General features: G+C 38.8%; 1 long non-coding RNA gene across 2 annotated transcripts in view; it reads left to right on the top strand.

Moving 5' to 3' along the window:
• LOC119140765 overlaps positions 1-18,807 on the top strand; it is a 46,855-nt gene that overhangs the window by 3,939 nt on the left and 24,109 nt on the right. For both annotated transcript variants that reach the window (XR_005101701.1, XR_005101700.1), the window contains exons 2-4: positions 15,793-15,845; positions 16,520-16,613; positions 17,904-18,037. This is a non-coding gene — a long non-coding RNA (uncharacterized LOC119140765). The remainder of the gene's footprint in view (positions 1-15,792; positions 15,846-16,519; positions 16,614-17,903; positions 18,038-18,807) is intronic.

Below are 18,807 nucleotides of genomic sequence, written 5' to 3'. Positions count from 1 at the left end.
TAATTCATTAACTTAAAAACAGTAGGAAACATTTTTAATTTGTAGTTATGAAGACTGCATTTATTCCGTTCTGAAATCTCCCTAGCCGCTTGGTTATATGCGGCTGGTGTAGAAGAGAAGGTGGATTCTTAATAGTGGTTTGATTGCATTTGATGGTTGCCAGGCATTTAGTTATAACTGAAATATTTTGACTGATTAACATGCTTTAGAAACAAAGGTTATTTTGGTGCTTTTCTCTGATGAAAAATGACAAAAATTCCTAAATTATGAAGATTGTAAAGATTTTTTTTTTCTTAAGGATCCCTTTTACAAGCATGAATTCTTATTGCCATATATTTCTGCATCATTAGGTTTGTTTAGTAAAATTTCACCAATTTAATTGGTAAAACCAATTCTGATGCTTTTGTACCTCATTTTGGAGTGTGTGTGAAGTCTAATGAACGATCTCTTGGTATGAGTGAAATATCTGTATAACTGCTTTTTATCTTTGAAGAAAGATCAAATCACATTTCTTGGTTTGGGGTTTTCATTTGGTTTTTTAGCCTCACTAACAGCATCAAAACAATTCCTGGAGTAGTGCAATAGAGTAAACAATATGCCAGGAAAACTGGAAAGCCATCTTTTCAAAGGGAGCTTTGTCACTTTGCTTTTCAGATATGTAAGTGCATGCTTTGGAGAGCTAACTGATTTGAATTGTAAGGTCTACTTACTGTTTGTTGGCTTCTTTTCTGGAAGTGGGCAGAAAGCGACTGGAGATTATGTAGGTAAGAGAAACTGTAGTTTCGCTGCTGAAATAAAATCTCTTTGGTTTTACAGTATCGGTGCTCATTTCTACAGTTTAAGGTCTGTTAGTCCTTTTCTAGTCCCCTTGGGTATGTGTGGTACCCAATTCACTTCCCTCTTGGAAAATTGTTCTGTACAATTCTGTGACACTTTCTTTAGGCATATGTTTTTATTTTCTTGTGTGTCCTGCTGCGTGGTTGTTTACTGGTGGACAAAAATAACGTCTCTTATGTCATGAATATTTTGCAGTTTTTGGGATGTGATGAAACGTGGTACAGGCTTAGCCAAGCCGAGGTACAGAAAGGGTGAGGATTAAAGCAGTACATGCAAGCACTTGCTCAGATCAGCTGGGACTTACTTGATCTGTTGTCTTTGGTTTGACTGCCTCCCTTTCAGTGTGCCTAGACACGTTTTGAGATATTTTGTGTCTTGCATGGAAAACAGGAATATTTTAGTAGGAATAAAATCTTGAATTTGGGAATAAGCTAGGACAGAGCATTGAGACAGTGACAGAAACAGGCTAGTGAGCTGCACAAGCTGATTTGCTGGGAGCAGAAAGTTGAGGATCTTAAAGATTGTAAAAGAAGCAGGGCTTCTGGTTCACTGTAGCTTTCCCTGCTCTAGTAAAGCAGGATGAAACACATTAAACAACTATTTTCCACGAGCAAACTTGAGGGCTGTGCAGCTGCTTTAGACCAATAACTGGTGTGGTTTAGACCACTAACTCTGGTCCTGCATGTGAATATACATCTACAAGATGTAACTTAGGGTGGTTGGTTTTTTTAAGACTGTTCTTTATCTATGGGTGCGATACCAGTTAAGTTGTGTAGGTATGTTCTGTATGATACTTAATCCACAAAGCATTTGATCCTTAGGTATGACTTTTATTATAATATGAATGAGTAGACAGAATTTAAATATATTGTATGGACAGTAAAATTCAACTACTGGAGCTGTATAATACCTACTGTTAATATGTCTTCTGTTGTGTAAAGAATTATATATGTAGTGCAGTAGTCTCGTAACTGTGTGGGAATTTTTATGTTAGGACTTTGTGGGACATTTTAATGTCTCATGGGTGAAAAATGGTCTGAAACCTACAGTTCTTGGATGCAAATAGGAATCAACCAAAAACCTCAGTGTAGCAGCTTTGCTAATAGTTGAATAAGCAGCATTACATCTCATGTTCTCATCTTTACAGTGATATTGGCTGCTTTGCTTGAAAGGAAAACAATGTCCATTTACTTTAGTTCATAAAGCAGCAAACTATAAAGGTAACCGAAGTGCTGTTATATATGGAAATGAAATTTTGTTAGGTTTTCAAATGTATAATAATATTGCTGCTCTATTTATTTTCATATGGTTGTGTTAAAGACCTGACCTAGAGACCAGATCTCAGATGGCATGGGAAAATCATCTGCATGACCGTCTCAGATTCTTACGCTGTACAGTACTCATTTAAAAAACCCAAACTATTCAGGTCATCTGCAGATTCAGCCAGACAGTCATGGCAAGGATAGTTTTGGAAGGGGAGCTGGCTATACTGGGTGGATTAGCAAAATGTCAGCACTGGCAATTAAGTTGTGAGACCAGTAGGAGATTTAATATTTAATGGAACTATATACTTGTCTAAAATTATTTAAATAGAAGGCTTAGAGAGCATGACAAGTTTTTTGACAAGTTCAACAGTACATATACTGTACCTCTAGTTATGAGCTCGGACACAGCATGTATGTATTGCTGAATTGATTTTAACTTGAAGAGGGAAAATGATGTTCTTGTAAACATTGTTAATAATTAATATTAAAATCTTATAGAAGGGACAGTAAACTTGGGATTTATCTGCCCCTGTCTATTTGAGATTGGAACGAGTCCTAATGTGCAAAACAAACTCCCTTGTGTTTGCTGTGAAGCATCTGCTTCTGCATCGTGATGCCAAGTTCTGGGACTGAACAGATGTTGGGTTTAATAGAGCATGACACTTGTAGACCAGGCTATGACTCTTTGGGGGTGTTCCCAGTTTATTTAGAAGGAAAGGGTGGTTGTTGGTAGAGGTAATAATACTGTGTATTAAACTACATGACTTGGTAATAAATTGTGTCTGTATGTTATTTTTTTTTTTAGCAAATAATTAATTGATTGCTTTTCAAGAGAAGATGTAACTTTTTTTTAATGAACCATGCATTTACTTAGTGTATTTAAAAAAAAAATAAAATACGATTTCGCTGGCAATTTACTGCTGGGATTAGGACTGACTTTTTCTGGAGTGAAGGGGCATTTCCTATTATGTGGTGTTTCTTGTGGCTATCCCACTTCAGCATATGAGGAAGCAGAATCTGTTTAACCTTGCCTTCTGAAGTGACTTTGGGATCCCCTGGAGCAGCTTCTCTGTGCAGCGGGGGCTGTAATGAAAGTCAAGTTTAGGGAAAATAATGGATAAGTCAGGATTAGATGGTGTTTTTTTTTAAATACTGTGGCAATTGTTCCAAATACTGACCAACCTGTTATGTTGTCTAAAGACTTGAACCTCTACAGCTTCAACCAGCGTAGAGTGTTAGAGGCACGGCAGTAGTGCCTCTTAATCAAAAGCAAAGGCAGTTGTTTCTAAAAGAAACACATCTGCTATTTAATAGCATGTTTAAAAATGATTGAAGGTGGTGACTGGAATTTAACTTAGTATTATTTAATAGCATTTGTCTTGGAAATGTGTTGGAGATCATGGGTGACATGTAACCATCTAAGTTAACGCATTGGGGTTAATCTGTTACTGTTGTTAAAATGCCAGGAAACTAAATTATTATTTAAAAATTTTTTAAATTATTTTTTAGATGTTTGACCTGTGGGATATTCATGAACTCTGAATGAAAGACTAGTTTCCTCTGTCACCTGATGGCTGGAGTTCCTTAGAAATGTCTTATTTAAAGCTGGGCTTGTGGTTCAGGTTGTAGGAGCTCAAGGTGCTCAGGCTGCATCATGAAGTCACTGCAGAGCAGCAAGTTTTGAGGTAACTCTTTTCATCGGGAACTTAGGTTAGTTTTATTATACCTGTTGTATGTTGTTTCTAAGTATGGTCATCTACAATAGGTATCAGTAGAACATGCTGAGATTTTTCACTTTAGAAGAGTATAGTGAATATAATGCTCTTAGGAGAGGGGGGAAAAAAAACCTGGGATATAACAGAGAGAGAAAAATCTGCATGTTTATTTGATTGCTGTAAGATTTAGCTCACAAATGATAAAGCCTGCAAAGTCCACATAGTTACTAACTAGCTCTACAAGTATTTAGGGCTCAAGCTAACAATTGGATCCTTTTGACAGATCCCAATGGCTTGATGTTTATTTCATTTAGAGGAAAAAAAGAAATCTGCTAGTGCCTTATTTTTCCTGTCACTTTGAGGAAGTGCTGTGGAATTAAAAATGTTCTCTGCAGTTTGGAAGGAGCCAGCTATGCGGTGAGATTCGGGGAGAGCTCCCAAGGGATTCTAGCCAGCAACTCTCCCTGTTGCTTGAGAGTACGGCTTTGGCCACAGAAGTGGGCACGTTCTTGGGCAATGTGAATTTGATGCTGACTCTGAAAATAGACAATAAATATTTCGCTGAAACTTGCTTTTAAAGCACTGTTTATTTTGGAGGATTTGTTTTAATAGAATTTAATCTACTGGGATAGTGCAGGAAGTCTGGAAAGTATGCAGATGTTTGTTCAAGAGCTAGCTTGCAACCTGTTCCCGTTGCTCTCATACTTCTGGGGAAATGGGTTCAGTGAGGGGCTTTGGGAGCGGCTGCAAGCTGTGAGAATAGTGACTTGTCTTAGGAGAACAGGATAAAGATTTAAGGCAGAGTCAGCATGCTGGTGTGGGAACTAGAGTTGTAGGTTAAGGTGGAAGAATTTGCCAGCAGGGCTCCAGCTACCTCTTGTTTCTCTTCTCCCTTGGGTGTTTGTGGAGCAAGTGAGCTGCTCCTTACGTGAGCTGGAAAGCACAAGCAGAGGATGGGAACTAGAGGCAGACGTGGACTTGAACAGTCTGTACTCTGAGAAACAAAGGTTTAAATGGATGACTGTTAAGTCATTTAAAGGTGCAGGGAAGCCAAAATATGAGTCCAGGGCCAACAGCATTGCTGTTGGCTTCTGCGGTAGTTGGACACGTGCAGACCAAGGACTGCAGGGCTGAGATGTCCATGTACAAGCTGAACCTTGTTTCTTATACTTCTAACTGATGATCCAGTATTCTTGTACATTATGCAAATTGGTTTCTCTTCTGTTTTATTCTATAACTTTAGTATTTGTTGGCTTTATTTCAAAGGTAGCATACACTGAGTTGTGAGCTTTTTCCTTTGAGACAGCAAAATTTGAGTTCAAGTTAGATGCATTCATTCTGTTCTGTAAGTGATATGGAGAAATAGTGTGAAATGGGGAAAATGGACATCGATTGTGATTGTATATGTCTGCTCAAGGAATGTGGGTATGGTGACTGGTTTTTTACTTTGTTTTTCTCCGGCTGCCTTAGCCACCCAAGGTTGGAAACGCGGATAGAGCTCCTTACTCGTTTTGCACTCAAACGCTGTGGGGGATATTGGCAGAAAAACTGAAATAAAATACACTCTGTAGTAGTTCTACTAATGTAAATCTGTGTGTTTTGCCATGACAGTGACTTGTTATGGGATGTGCAGATGAAACTCTGCATTGACAACGAAGTACAAGGAATAAGGTTGGTCAGGTGCCTCCTACCATAGTCAAGGGCAAGACTGGGTTGGCCTCTGTGTTTGCCACCAAGAAGAATCTTGAGCTCCGCTGCTGGCTGCAACCCAGTAGGCGTTGAGCGGTGGGAATATATGCCATGCCAGACCTTGATGTGAGGAATGGCCCCCTCTGTTATAAGAGGGTCATCCAGGAAGGAAGAACATAAGATGGCCCATTGAGGCACTGATTTGGAAATTGGAAACCACCTGGCCGACCATGAGGCCAGATGAGTAACAGAGGAGGTAGGAAAGGAGGAATTATCCTTAATACCAGTCGATAAAATCCAAACTGTAAGTACAGTTCAGGAGCCAAACTATTCTAAAGAAAACTTAAAGGTAATTCAGGACATGAATGATAAAATAAAAATAAATAAGTGGACTTATTTAAGGGATGGTCGTATAGTGGTACCATCCAATTTAATATGGACCACAGCCCTATTATTAATAAGACGCATTGGGGAGCTGATACTTTATATAAAAGTCTAAATCAGAAATTGAAAGGGCGAAACTTGTATACTGTAATAAAACAGGTGACTCGGCAACATGAAATGTGTTTACGCAATAATCCCAATACAGCAAATAAAATAAAACTAGGGAACATTAGTAGAGGAAATTATCCAGGACAACAGTGGCAAGCTGATTTTCCAAACTCCCAAGAAAAGGGGGGTACCAATATTTATTAGTTATGTCTGATATGTTTTCAGGTTGGCCTTTCCTTGTTGAACAAATAAAGCAAGAGAGGTAACGAAGGGATTGTTAAATGAAATTATCCCCCGCTTTGGGGTTCCGGCAACAATCTCTTCCAATAGAGACTCACACTTTTGTGCCAAAGTAGTACAACAAGTGAGTACAGTATTGGGAATAGATTGGCAATTACGTACTCCTTATTACTTCAATGTTCTGTTTGGTGCTGTCGAAGAATGATCAGAAAGCATAATGATCAGAGAGCATAATGATAGTTTTTAGAACAGGGGGGATTGAATAATGAGCTACGTACAATGAGTGATGAATGGTATACTACTTTTTTAGAAAATGATGTGCTTATATATAATTATCCAAAGTTGGGAGGTGTTCAAGGACCCTTATTGTCAACATGATGAATACACCAAGACCCTTAGTGTCAGCACCACAGATGTACTAGACACAAGGTCCTTGGATTCGTTATCTTTATAAGGGCCATCTGGTCCTAAGTTTGTGTTGTGTATATAACGCTACCTAAACAAGGAATTTGAATCATGCTCATTAGTCTATCGAGGAACAGAGTCTGCACAGAAACAAGAAGGTAAAAAAGGTTCACTGGAGGAAGACTCCTGATCTTCATCCTGAAGACCCCCAGGCGACCACTCCTCAAGGACATTGTGCAGGAGCGGAATATGTAAATGAATTCCCGGAATTGTAATGAATATGTAAATCATTTCCTGATGGAAACCATAATTGGTGGGATACTCTCATTGGCTGGTCACCTCTTTGGCTGGTCACCTTCTGCAACAGGAATTCTTAATGCTGTGGTACACCCCATTGTGATCTTATTGATCAGTTTAGGAATTTCCTTAATACTAACCATTATATTTGTGGGTTTGGAGAATGTTTAAAAGGGTAACGCTTATGTATGATGCTTTATATCATTCGGGAAGACTGCTTAAGTAAAAGAATTTACTTAGTTTGATAGAAAAGGGGGGATTGATATGGAGAAATAGTGTGAAATGGGGAAAATGGACATCGATTGTGATTGTATAGGTCTGCCCAAGGAATGTGGGTATGGTGACTGGTCATGGGTGTGGTGTCTGGTCACATAGGCACACAGCTTTGAGGAGACGCCTGCCCTTCTTCCTCTAATAAAGGGGCTATTTATAAAAAGGATGAGAGACATTCCAATGTTATCTAGAGGAAGGGAGTGCTAAGGCTTCTTGCTGGAGAAGATCGGATGGTCACAAGGACATGAATCACCTACAAACCTGCAAGACCACCACATTCCAGGCAAAGGGCTGATAAGCTAATTAACATACAAAGCGAGAGTAAGCGGGTTTAGGTGACTAATATGTATAGGCGTTAATTGAATATTCATTTGTTTTATTGTATAAATGTGAGATGGTTCGTCACTTCGGGCATGCACGCTTGTGGAGGAGCGATCCCCCGTGCATCTGCGCGCAATAGACTCTGTAACTCAAAAGTTATAAAGTAGGCATGTTTAATTCCGTACGTCAGTTGTCTCAGGTTTTTCACTGTAAAAGGTGTGTTGTGACATCATCTTCCATAAAGCAGGTTATGGATGCTAAGCAGGTGAAATCCCCTTGGGCTACTGAGGAATTTCTGGTTTCAGCCATTAGGAAGTACTTGGTGATCTAAATTCCCACTCCTGCATGTTTATTTTTTTTTTCTTCATGGATCCTTATTTGTTGCACAGAATAGACTCATGGACCTCATTAAAATAGTATAAAATGTCTTAAATCTACCACTTCCTACATTTCAAGTGGCTGATTTATCAATCTGAATAATGTTTGGCTATTGGAAAAATACAGCTTTTCTGGATGACATTTTTAGTTATTGTTACAAGCAAGAGCTGTGAGATTTACATTGGGGTCTTAGCTCTCGGTTTAGGCAGACCTTTTATGTTTGACACTCCTACTGATATGGAGAAATAATGTGAAATGGGGATAATGGACATGGATTGTGATTGTATGTGTCTGCTTAAGGAATGTGGGTATGGTGACTAGTCATGGGTGCGGTGACAACTACAGTTTTGAGGAGACGCCTGCCCCTCTTCCTCTAACAAAGGGGAGACGGGGAGACGCCTGCCCCTCTTCCTCTAACAAAGGGGAGACGGGGAGACGCCTGCCCCTCTTCCTCTAACAAAGGGGAGACGCCTGCCCTTCTTCCTCTAACAAAGGGGCTATTTAAAAGAGAATAAGAAAAGATGAGAGACATTCAAATGCTATCTAGAGGGAGGGAGTGCTAAGTCTCCTTGCTGGAAAAGATTGGGTGGTCACAATCACCTGAAGAAGATCGGGTGGTCACAAGGACATGAATCACCTGAAGAAGATCGGATGGTCACAAGAACATGAATCACCTACAAACCTGCAAGACCACCACATTCCAGGAAACGGACTGATAAGCTAATTAACATACGAAGCGGGGTTTAGGTAACAAATATGTATAGGCGTTAATTGAATATTCATTTGTTCATTGTATAAATGTGAGATGGTTTGTCACTTCGGGTATGCACGCTTGTGGAGGAGCGATCCCCCGTGCATCTGCGCGCAATAAACATACCTACTTTATAACTTTCGAGTTATAGAGTCTAATTCCGCACGTCACTACAAGTTGCTACCAAGAATGCAACCTTCTCCTAAGCAGTATTAGTTACAATTCTTTCCTGATGGAAAACTTAAACCAGAGTTAACTAACACAGAACTTGCTGAAAATCATGTGCTTAATATTTACTGTTCTGCTTTGTTCCTTCCCTGGAGTTTTTAATGAGTCGCTGGTTCAAGAATAGTGTGCATGAGCCTTTAAAGCAGGGGTCCTCAAACTACGGCCCGCGGGCCAGATACGGCCCCCCAGGGTCCTCAATCCGCCCCCTGGTATTTACAGACCCCCCGCCCAGGGGTTGGGGGGGAAACCAAGCAGCCGCAGATGACTGCCTGCCACTTCATCTGCGCCAGCCCCCTGCTTAAAAGGTTTAAGGACCCCTGCTTTAATGGAAAGATATAAAAATGAGCAATTTTTATTTTGCCTTAATATGGTACATTTTTAAATTGGTACAATAAATTATATTCAGCTTCTTATTCTTTGATGTCTTTCCTCCAGCTAGTCCACTAAAGTCAGCATTCCCACGGTATGAATTTACTGAATGGGCTGATTCTTCTGTTTTGTATTCAATGGCAAAGTAAAAAGCTTAACTTAGAGGAAAAAACTGTCAGGAAAGCTGCTCCCTTCTGTTTTTTTCCCCTCTCTTTTAGAGGGGGTGGTTGTCTGCTATGGTTTGGGCCTTATTCTTATCATCATAAGGGTAGGTGTTGTGGTATGGGCATGTTTATAATTACAGTTTGTATGCAGAATACTTCCTTTTGCCATAATGAGATATTTTAACAGTAGTCACTGCCACTTTGAAACCTCTTATTGTGATGCCTTTAAAATAAAAGCAGGTAAAACCATGTTCTTCAAAGGTGACTGCTCTCAGGAAGCAACATTTGCTGTCTTTTATTAATTATGGTTTTGCTGAAGTCTGTGGGACTGATTGTTACTAAATTTAAAGTAAGGCAACTGAATTCAACCACTCTAAAGTAACTCCACGGATTTATTTATTTATTTTCTTCCTCTTTTTGGAAGTAATGCTTTTTTACAATATATGTCAGGATAGCTGACCACAGAAGCTGGTTTTCTGGTACTATGAAGCCAGAAATAAAAATCTGTAGTCAATGAAAACTATGAGAATTTTTTTGAGCAATAGACTGCTTAATTTACTATTTTTCCCCACCTCTACTGAAAATATGCTTTCTTACAGAAAACTTAACTCACTGATGAACAAACTCCTTGTACTATGATCAGTAACTACAAATACAAAGTGATTAACTACCAACAAAATAAAAAAGCTTGATGTAAGATCAGTTATGAAATGATAGAAGAGCAATTTCAGCAAGACAAAACAGAATTTGTATTGTCTAAATACTGTTCCAATCATCATTGCTTATACATGTGATAGGGAACTTATAATTTTCACTCTTCCTTGTGAAATATAGAGGCAATTTTGGTTTGTGTTAGAATTCCCGTATGTTTGCGTGGGGGTGTGTGCATCAAATTCCCAAATGGCATTTGTATGATAGTACAGATTTGAGGGATTGAACTTTTGTATCGGGGAAGAGGTGACCTCTGGTATTCTATGTAGCGGTATATCTAGGCAGTATTTGAGCTTGCAAGTTTGAACTTAATTTTGATTTCTTCTCTCCCTTTCCTAGTACAGAGTTCTTAATACGTGATGTAGGCATAGTAGTCCTCTTTCCTGTTGAAGGGGCTACCCTTGATTACTCTTTACTTCTACCCCCGATGTGTGTGATACCTGGCATCACATAGATGCTTCTTGTGTATAGATGGGTTTGTAGTGACAATTTGTATGCAAAATATTCTTACTGCTTGCCATGTTAAGATGCTACAAGGCAATAATCACTGCCACTGTAAAACCTCTTGTGTCCTGATACCTGTAACATAAAACAAAATAAAACCATTTTCTTTAAAGAAGTCTGTGTTGTCAGGAAGCAGATTTCACTATTAATTTTAGGTTTTTTGAAGTCTGTGGGCCTGCTGTGTACATAGAAGAAAAGCAAATAAAATAATTTTTTACTTTTTATAAAGGAATTTGAAAATGCTGGCCACCAGATCACAGGATGAGGCAGAAATTCCTGTGGAGCCTGTAATTTTTTCCTAAAGTATGTGGGAAGCAATCCCGCACTTCACATGTTTGCTTGGATCTAAATGAGCCAGTCAAGTCTGTGTGGTTAAGTATATTTTTCTTTGAATCCTTCATGTTTACTCCCTGTGCTCACAGCTTGTTTGAATCTCTACACCAGGTGATACTTTTTGCTTGGAAAATTGTAGAACGGGTAAATATGATTGTGATAGGTACAGCTTTCTAAAACCAGGTGGTTTAGTTCAGGTAGTGCCAGTTGAAATATATGATTACATGTACAAACTCACCCAGGTCACTGTGATTGTGAATTTAAAAGATCCATGGCCTGAAGCTGGTGTTTTGTTGCCATGTGCACATGAACATCTTCCAAAGTGGTGTCTCCTCCATGCCAAGGCTTTACTAGATGTCACTGGTTTTCTCCTAGTGATGCTCAGCAGTGCCATCAAGCAGCCAGAAGGCTTTACTTACCTTTCTGCTTGTTTATTGCTAGAAATTGATGCTTTTTTCTTGTTGAGAATGTATTAACAGTTCTCAGACCAGGGGATATTTTACTCCTACATCCTTAATGAATCTCTCTTCTATTTTTATGTACTGTAGAAAATAATGTCTTTCAGAAGCTGCTTTTCAGTTCTGAAAAAGTGTGGGTTTTATTTTCCCAGTTTTTGGTAGATAAAATTGCAGAGTGGAAAATGTGTGGGATTTTTTCCTTTTCTTTTCTGAAAGGTTTTCTCCTTGATCCTCCCGTAGGTACTTGGTTAAAATTAAATGTAATATGTTGAAGGGGATCAATTTTAAATGCATTTTAGACTTTCTTCTGTCCTAAATAGCAAGCTCCTAAAATACATATCTATACAACGTGCGCACACATACACATATATTTGGCAGCAAGGCAGTCCTTGTTCCTCAGGTGAGGGTTTTCAGGGAATGGGAGGTATTATTTGTGATCAGTGCAGTGAAGGAGCTTGCTCTTGTTAGTGCTGAGAAATAGTTTGAATACAATAAGTGCTGCTCTGTGGATTAATGGAAGGATGGATGTTTTAGTGTTAGGTTTCCATTTTTATATACATTAACCAAATGTCATCTCCACAGGGACTGTAGAGCAAAGTCAATACCATAGCTGGTTTTAGTGTTTCTTTTGTGCCACCTTTTGAATCTTGGCTCTGGCATTTTTTGCCTAAGTGTTAATGTCTCTTGTCTTCACAGCACAAAAAAATATGCAGAGAGCTTTTTTCCATGTCTCTCACTTCTCCTTCCTGCCCAAGTGAAAGAAAGCAAGCCACTGCTAAGCTTTGCCCCAGATACCTGGGAATGGGCTGCTATTTTTTGTACCCCCCACTATTTCTCCATGAATCCATCCTTGGGGATGTAGCAGTAGTATTACTTCTGTTGAGTGTAAGAACACAGTTTCACTGTTGTGTGTGTTGGGGTGGTATTATGCTGTAGTTCCTCCTTGCTAGGTGTTTGTTGCATGAACTGAAATTTTGCAGATGTTGTTGCCTAGTCTTGAGTATGGCAAAATCTGGTTTTGTGTTTTGTTGTATGAATAAGGGGGAGTGGGCTTTGGTTAATTTTTAAGCATTAAACTTTGTTTTGGTAGAAAAAAGAATGACTCAAGTGTTAAAAGCTTTACTGAAGATCTGAAGGTCTTGCTTGGTTTGCTACTGTTTCTGACCCTGAGAACATGCAGAAATGAGGCAGCTCTGTGAAATTTGAGGACTTAGTGTGTTTTTTAATAATTCAAAGGGAAAACACCCCCCATCCTCCCCCTAAGAATGTTGTATTTACCTGCTTAGACATTAGAGGGAAAATGAACCGTAATTTAAAGCTGAATGTCTGCATTTATGGTTTAAATCCTGGAGCAATTACAGTGATCATTCAGGCTGTATTACAGAAGTCCGCAGCATCTTTGGATAGTGGGAGGTGGGTCATGTTGTGTTAGATTATTCAGTACTTAAGAAGTCTCTGCTGAGTTGGTGTTCCAATACAATGTTCACCCTGTCTGTCAGCTCTGAGGAAGGATTACATCCTGATGACAAGCAGCCAGCTGGACAAATTTAGAAAGGGGTTTTGTTTTGGGGTTTTGAAGTGCAAAAAGTTCTTGTTTCACATAGACTTAAACTCTGTTGTCTGGCAGGGTGTTCTAGCTTTATACCATTTGTTTTTAATTACTCTGCATGTTTTTAGCACTGAAACAAGAGATCACCTTTGAGACCAAGTCTAATGTTTTTAAAGTATATATGACAGTGTAATGCGGAGTGGCTAGAAGACAATGGGCATATTATGAGCAATCCAGACCAAGTAACTTTGTTGTAATAGCAGGCCAAAGCTGTAACAAGCTGCAGCTGTTGTGAAGGACATATGCAAGGCCAAGGGAGACAAAGAAACTGTGTACTGGCAGAGAGATAAGAGGGTTGGACTATTAAGGAACTGTACGTGGGAAAGAGATAAAGGAGTTGGACTGAAAAATAAGAAAATAGAATGTCGAAACAGAATGTAGGTGAGGAGCATGTATACCATGCCGTGACCAATCATAGAGTGCAGGAGAGTGAATAGACAAGCAGCTTTAACCTATTAGCAATCTAGAAGCAATGTGTGTGCTTTGTGCTAGTGTATAAATTGCTGTGTATCCCTTAATAAAGGGGCCCTAACTTGATCACATTGGTCGTATAAGTTGTGTCCGAGCCTTCTGCGTCAACAGTGTAAGTTTGTTCTTTCTGAGACTTAAGTTTCAAAACAATTTGAGAGGAATGAATGCTGATATTTGATTAAAAAAAAGCCAATCTGCATAATCTGAAGTTGTCATAGGATATTGAGCTGTAACTGAAGAGCTCTCTCTGCTCTAAGCTCACTACACAGTAAATTAGCCTGATACGCAGCAAAATTTGCAGGCATCTTAAAACTTAATTTGTTTGATATCTCTGTCTTGAAGCATTTCCTATTGAAAATTTTTGAAATAATTCTTTTGGCTGCTTTTTCTACCAATATCCTTAACCCCTCTTCTAGTCCCCAGGAGTTTGGGCACAGCTCACTCAACAGCTTCCAAGAGCACAGCTCCAGACTAGTTTTTCAGCAGCAGAGCTGGTCTAGGGGCTTCCTACACAGCACCGCAGTTAATCTTAGGTTGATGCAACAGTACTTAGGACTGCTGTAAACTAACTAGGTTACCATCTAAATTTAAAAATGGAAAGCAAGAGGACTGTTTCCCCCACTACTGCCTTTTAGAAGGTGGCTGGCAGAGCTGTAGGTGGTTGCCGAGATGGGGTTGAGCAGGTGGGACAGAGTGTGCATGCAGTACCATGCCCTCCCTATTTGTCTTCATTCTCTGATGTTTTTGTATAAATCAGGTTACTCATTAGAAAACTTAATGCTTAGGAAGCATCAGCGACTTTGGCAATCCAATTATGGCACTATTAAGTTTTGCAATATTTTTGAGAGGAGTGCTTGAACAGAAGCCATACCACTGACTTTTATAAGCTTAGTTACTGTTCAGGTTTCATTGCATTGCTACTTTCCTATTTATTCTGAAGATGGTGATTTTCATACCTTTAATTACAAGGATGTAGCTACATGAGCTCTGAAATTGTTCAGCCAGTATTACGTACTGTGTTATATCTGCAAGCATTGAACTGTTATTTTTTTTTGGACTGGCTCTTAATCTGGGGAACTTCAGGACTGCTATTCCTGTAGGTCAGAATGTATATTAATTGAGTCTGTGTAGAGGCTGTACAATTTTCTCCCTTAACCTGAGCAGCAGGGCCTGTAGCGATAGGATAAGGGGGAATAGTTTTAAACTAGAAGAGGGGAGATTCAGACTAGATGGAAGGGAGAAATACTTTACTATGAGGATAATGAAACAGTGGAACAAGTTGCCTTTTTAGGTGTTAATATTGGGACACCTTCATATTGCTTAATGTGGTGTTGGACACCATGTCTGATTATTATTTGTCTACACACACGCACACCCACCTCCATATCTGTTAAGGAAAAATAGACTTCCCATGTATTCTTCTGTTTTGTTTTCAAGGATTAGTTACTCTGTACTGGTAGAAGTATATAAATGTCTTTTTGTGTGTTTGATACAGCCGGTGTTTACTTTCAGAGGTTGTTGGCAAGTTCTGCTTTAGTGCTTTATTGTTCTTTTCGGCTGATGGTTTTAATTTGAAGCATACCAACTGGCAATTAATGAAGCTATAAAAAAATTGGTGTGTCTGATGTGATTGTTGCATTAGTATAATAACATTAGTTAAACAAAAGTGGTATTTAGCTTGAGGTTAAATGTCGCATTGAGGATACTTTATGCTTTTAAAAAAGATGTTATTTCATATGATCTTGTAAAAAAAAAATAATAATAATCAAGTTCTTTCTGTAGGTTGCCGTTCTATGTGTATTTTCAGTGGTATCAAGCTAAGCATGGCACTATTGAAGCCACAAAGGTAGTAGCAATACAAATGGTGTAGTGCCATAATTTCACATTGACAAACAATTCACTTTTGAATGTTAGTTTCTTGTTTTATAGTCACTGTACTTCAGATGCATGTTGTACTGCCTGATGCTAGGATGACCAAGCACTGTAATGGGTTGCCCGGAGAGGAGGTGGAGATACTCAAAAGCCACCTGGATGTAGTCCCTAGGCAAATGGTTCTGGGTGGGCCCGATTGAGCAGGGAGATTGGACAAGATGATCTCCAAACATCCCTTGTCACCTCAACCACTCTGTGCTTCTGTGATATCTCTGTAAACCAGCTAATGGATTGGTAAAATTAAGTGCTTCATAGAAATATTTTACTACTGTTTTGTAATGCATTTTCACTTCAAGTACAGGAGCCTAGTTGCTTGTATAACTGTTTTTATTCTTTTTCCCCTCCCCTAGTGCTGACTTAAAGCTCCTGGAAGAAGCTACAATCTCAGTCTGCAAGTCTTTAGGTGAGAAATTGTGGCATCTTTTTCCATGTGCTTTTATCAGAAAAACTGAGAAACAGCATTCAAGTGCACATCCATGTCTTTAGTGTACTTAACTCTGCTTGTATGCATTCTACTAATAAGTTTAAGTGTAAACAGTGTGTTTATACATATCCCAAGCTTTTAGAAACTTCTTTTGTTAACTGTTTTGTAGAACTTGAAATGACTGAAAGGTTTAAAACAAGTAACTCTATCCCTTCTACATCTTTTTCCCTCTGCCCTCTAAGCTGATCAGTAAGGGGAAAGAATTAATCAGAGGATGAAAGGAAGGGGTAATATAAATGTGATCAACGATGTTTCAAGAAGGTAAAAGCTAGTTGTGAAAACCTGCCTGATTTTCTGACAGGAGACTATTGTGCTGTAGACAAGTCTTGGAAAGGAGCCGTATGAGCTCCACATTTGGGATATTTTAAGTCTAGGATGAAAAGTATGTTTAGAAAACAATTATGGGGTAGTAAAGCATGTACTGGAGAATCTTAAAAGAACAACAGTAGCTCTACAGAAAAACAGACATACTGTGCTTTATGTAGAAATATTTAAGACATCGAAATTTAGTTTCTATATATTGTTTGAATTAAGCAGTGGCAATTTACGCGTGCTATATAATCATATGTTTAGGGGTTTTTTTCCTCATCTAGTTGAGAAGAATCCTCAAACAGGAAACCTTGGGTCACTGATTAAAGTCTTTCTTTCTAGAACCAAAGAGTTTAAAATTTCAGCAGAATGTTAGAAGTAAGTACCTGGAAAAAAGCTGTGCGCACCATTTCACTTTTTAAATGTTCCTTTTGCTCCTAACTCTTGAGTTTGTTAACTAGCAAAGTAAAATACTTACAGACCAAAACTTAAAATTCTCTTAAATTGTTGTTTGAAACAGAACAAGTATCTAGTACTCTTCCAAACGCAGAAGGTGAAGTGTAAAGTGTAAATAGATTCCTGGGGGAAATGACATGTTTGTGTTCATCCTGTGTGTTACGTAAAGACATTTGTGTACAAATAGTGTAACTTCTGGTTACTACTGGTTTAGAGCAGTTTAAAAATCACCTGACCTTTTCAGCTAAATCCCAGTGTATGAACCAGTATTTTATCTTGGAAATATTTTAAATTGGAATTGAACACAAACTTCTGTATAAAGACATTGCTTTCAAATTGTATCATGCAACTGTCATTGGTTTTGCTTGCCCCTTTCAGCAGTAGGAAAGAAAACTCCAAGAGGTTATCTGTGTAGCACTCTCTAGTTTTTGCAGGAAGCTTTCTGGAATTGTTCCCCCACACCCGTAGACAGATGTCCAACTCTCACCAGATCTGGGGCTTCAAAAAGGAAGACTTCCTCTTTAATGCCCCTTGCTCCCAGGACTGCCCTCAACCTTTTCACTTGTACCTGGAGAAAGAAGTTATTCCTGCCTGGATAGCTCCTGCTGCTTTAATCCAAAAATACCTCGAATGTATAGCTTCAAGCAAGAGCTTGACTATATGCTCTTGCGTGGGCTTCCTGGCAGTTGCTTATTGGGACTCAAGAAAATGTAATGAAGCTATATTCCCCTTGCATTCAGAAAGCGTGGAAAATATTTGTGTGTATGGTCATCTGAAGGCTATTTGACTGGGAAAAGTGCTAAGGTTCAGGGAGCCAGAGTAGCTTTCATATCTGAAGCTGTTGGAACTTTTCAAACATCTGGGTGGCTTGAGTCCTGAGTATCTAGAAACCTTTAGAAGCAGGGTGAGCCATCTGGTGAGCTCTTCAAAGAGTGGTACTTCTGGCAACTGTGGTGTTTTTAACAATACAAACTTAGTTAGGAGTGAGGGTGTGTTCTCTTGCAGGAAGCAAAAAATACTAATTTTAAATAAATTTTCAGTTTATTTTCTGTAGCATCAGCTGAAGACTCCCTGCTTGAGCTCTTTGGCTTTTCCTTGCTTCATCTGTAGGAACCCCTTTGTCTACTCTGGCGCATATTTTTCTTGTGCATTTTGATGCACATTTGCAGGTTAAGCATTACTGATTGTTGTTTCTTTCTGCTTTTTTTCTAGTCGCCTCTTTATTTGGCAGGCTCACAATGCACTGTTTATTATTTGCTGTTTGCTGAAAGTATTCATCAGTCGCATGTCAGAAGAGGAGCTACAACTTCATTTTACTTATGAAGAGAAAGCACCAGGCTCATACGGTAGGTATGTGCTAGTGAAACAAATGTTCCACAAAAAACTATAAAAAGTTCTGATGTTTTTCATAGATGTGGCACTTGGGAACACCGTATAGTGGTGGACTTGGTAGTGATAGGTTAATGGTTGGGCTCAATGATCTTAAGGGTGTTTTCCAACCTAAATGATTCTGTGATTGTATGTTTTGTTTAGGCTAAAAACCCCAAACTTTGCTTTAAAACTAGAAGTACCAATGAGGTTACACACAACATATTTACTGTTTGGGACAGTCTGTTGAGATTGAAAGTATGTATTCAGTAGTAAACCAGACTTACTTTCTTTGGGGTCTGAAGTAATTTGGTGTAAACAATCTTCCTTTGTATCATACATATGAAAGAGAACACCTTCAAAATGTGATGAGAGCTTTTAATAACATATTGACCATCATCTTCTGCTAGAATTAAATGTTTGTTAACTAGCTGTTGGCCTGTTACAGGCTCTTATAGCAAAATAAACCTCTTCTAGAACAGGGTTTAAGTTGTTTGGTTTATTTTTTCTTTAAAGATCTGTGTTAAATTTAACGTAGTAATTTATTTAGAAACTTAATTTGGCTTTTTTTTAAACAATTGCTTTAGTCACTTTTATACAGTTTGAAAGGTGCTAATGGTTCTGTTCAGAAGAGAATAAAACTGGGGTGAAGCTGGCCACATACTACTGCAGGAATGGTGATGCTTTATGTTTAGTGTTTCTTTTCACAAATGTTTCATAAACCAGCATCAGCCAGGGAGTGGAATTA

Source organism: Falco rusticolus, chromosome W, assembly GCF_015220075.1.
Source record: "Falco rusticolus isolate bFalRus1 chromosome W, bFalRus1.pri, whole genome shotgun sequence".
NCBI lineage: Eukaryota > Metazoa > Chordata > Aves > Falconiformes > Falconidae > Falco > Falco rusticolus.
Note: the sequence above shows the minus strand (reverse complement) of the source record. Positions and strands in the feature narration are given on the sequence as shown.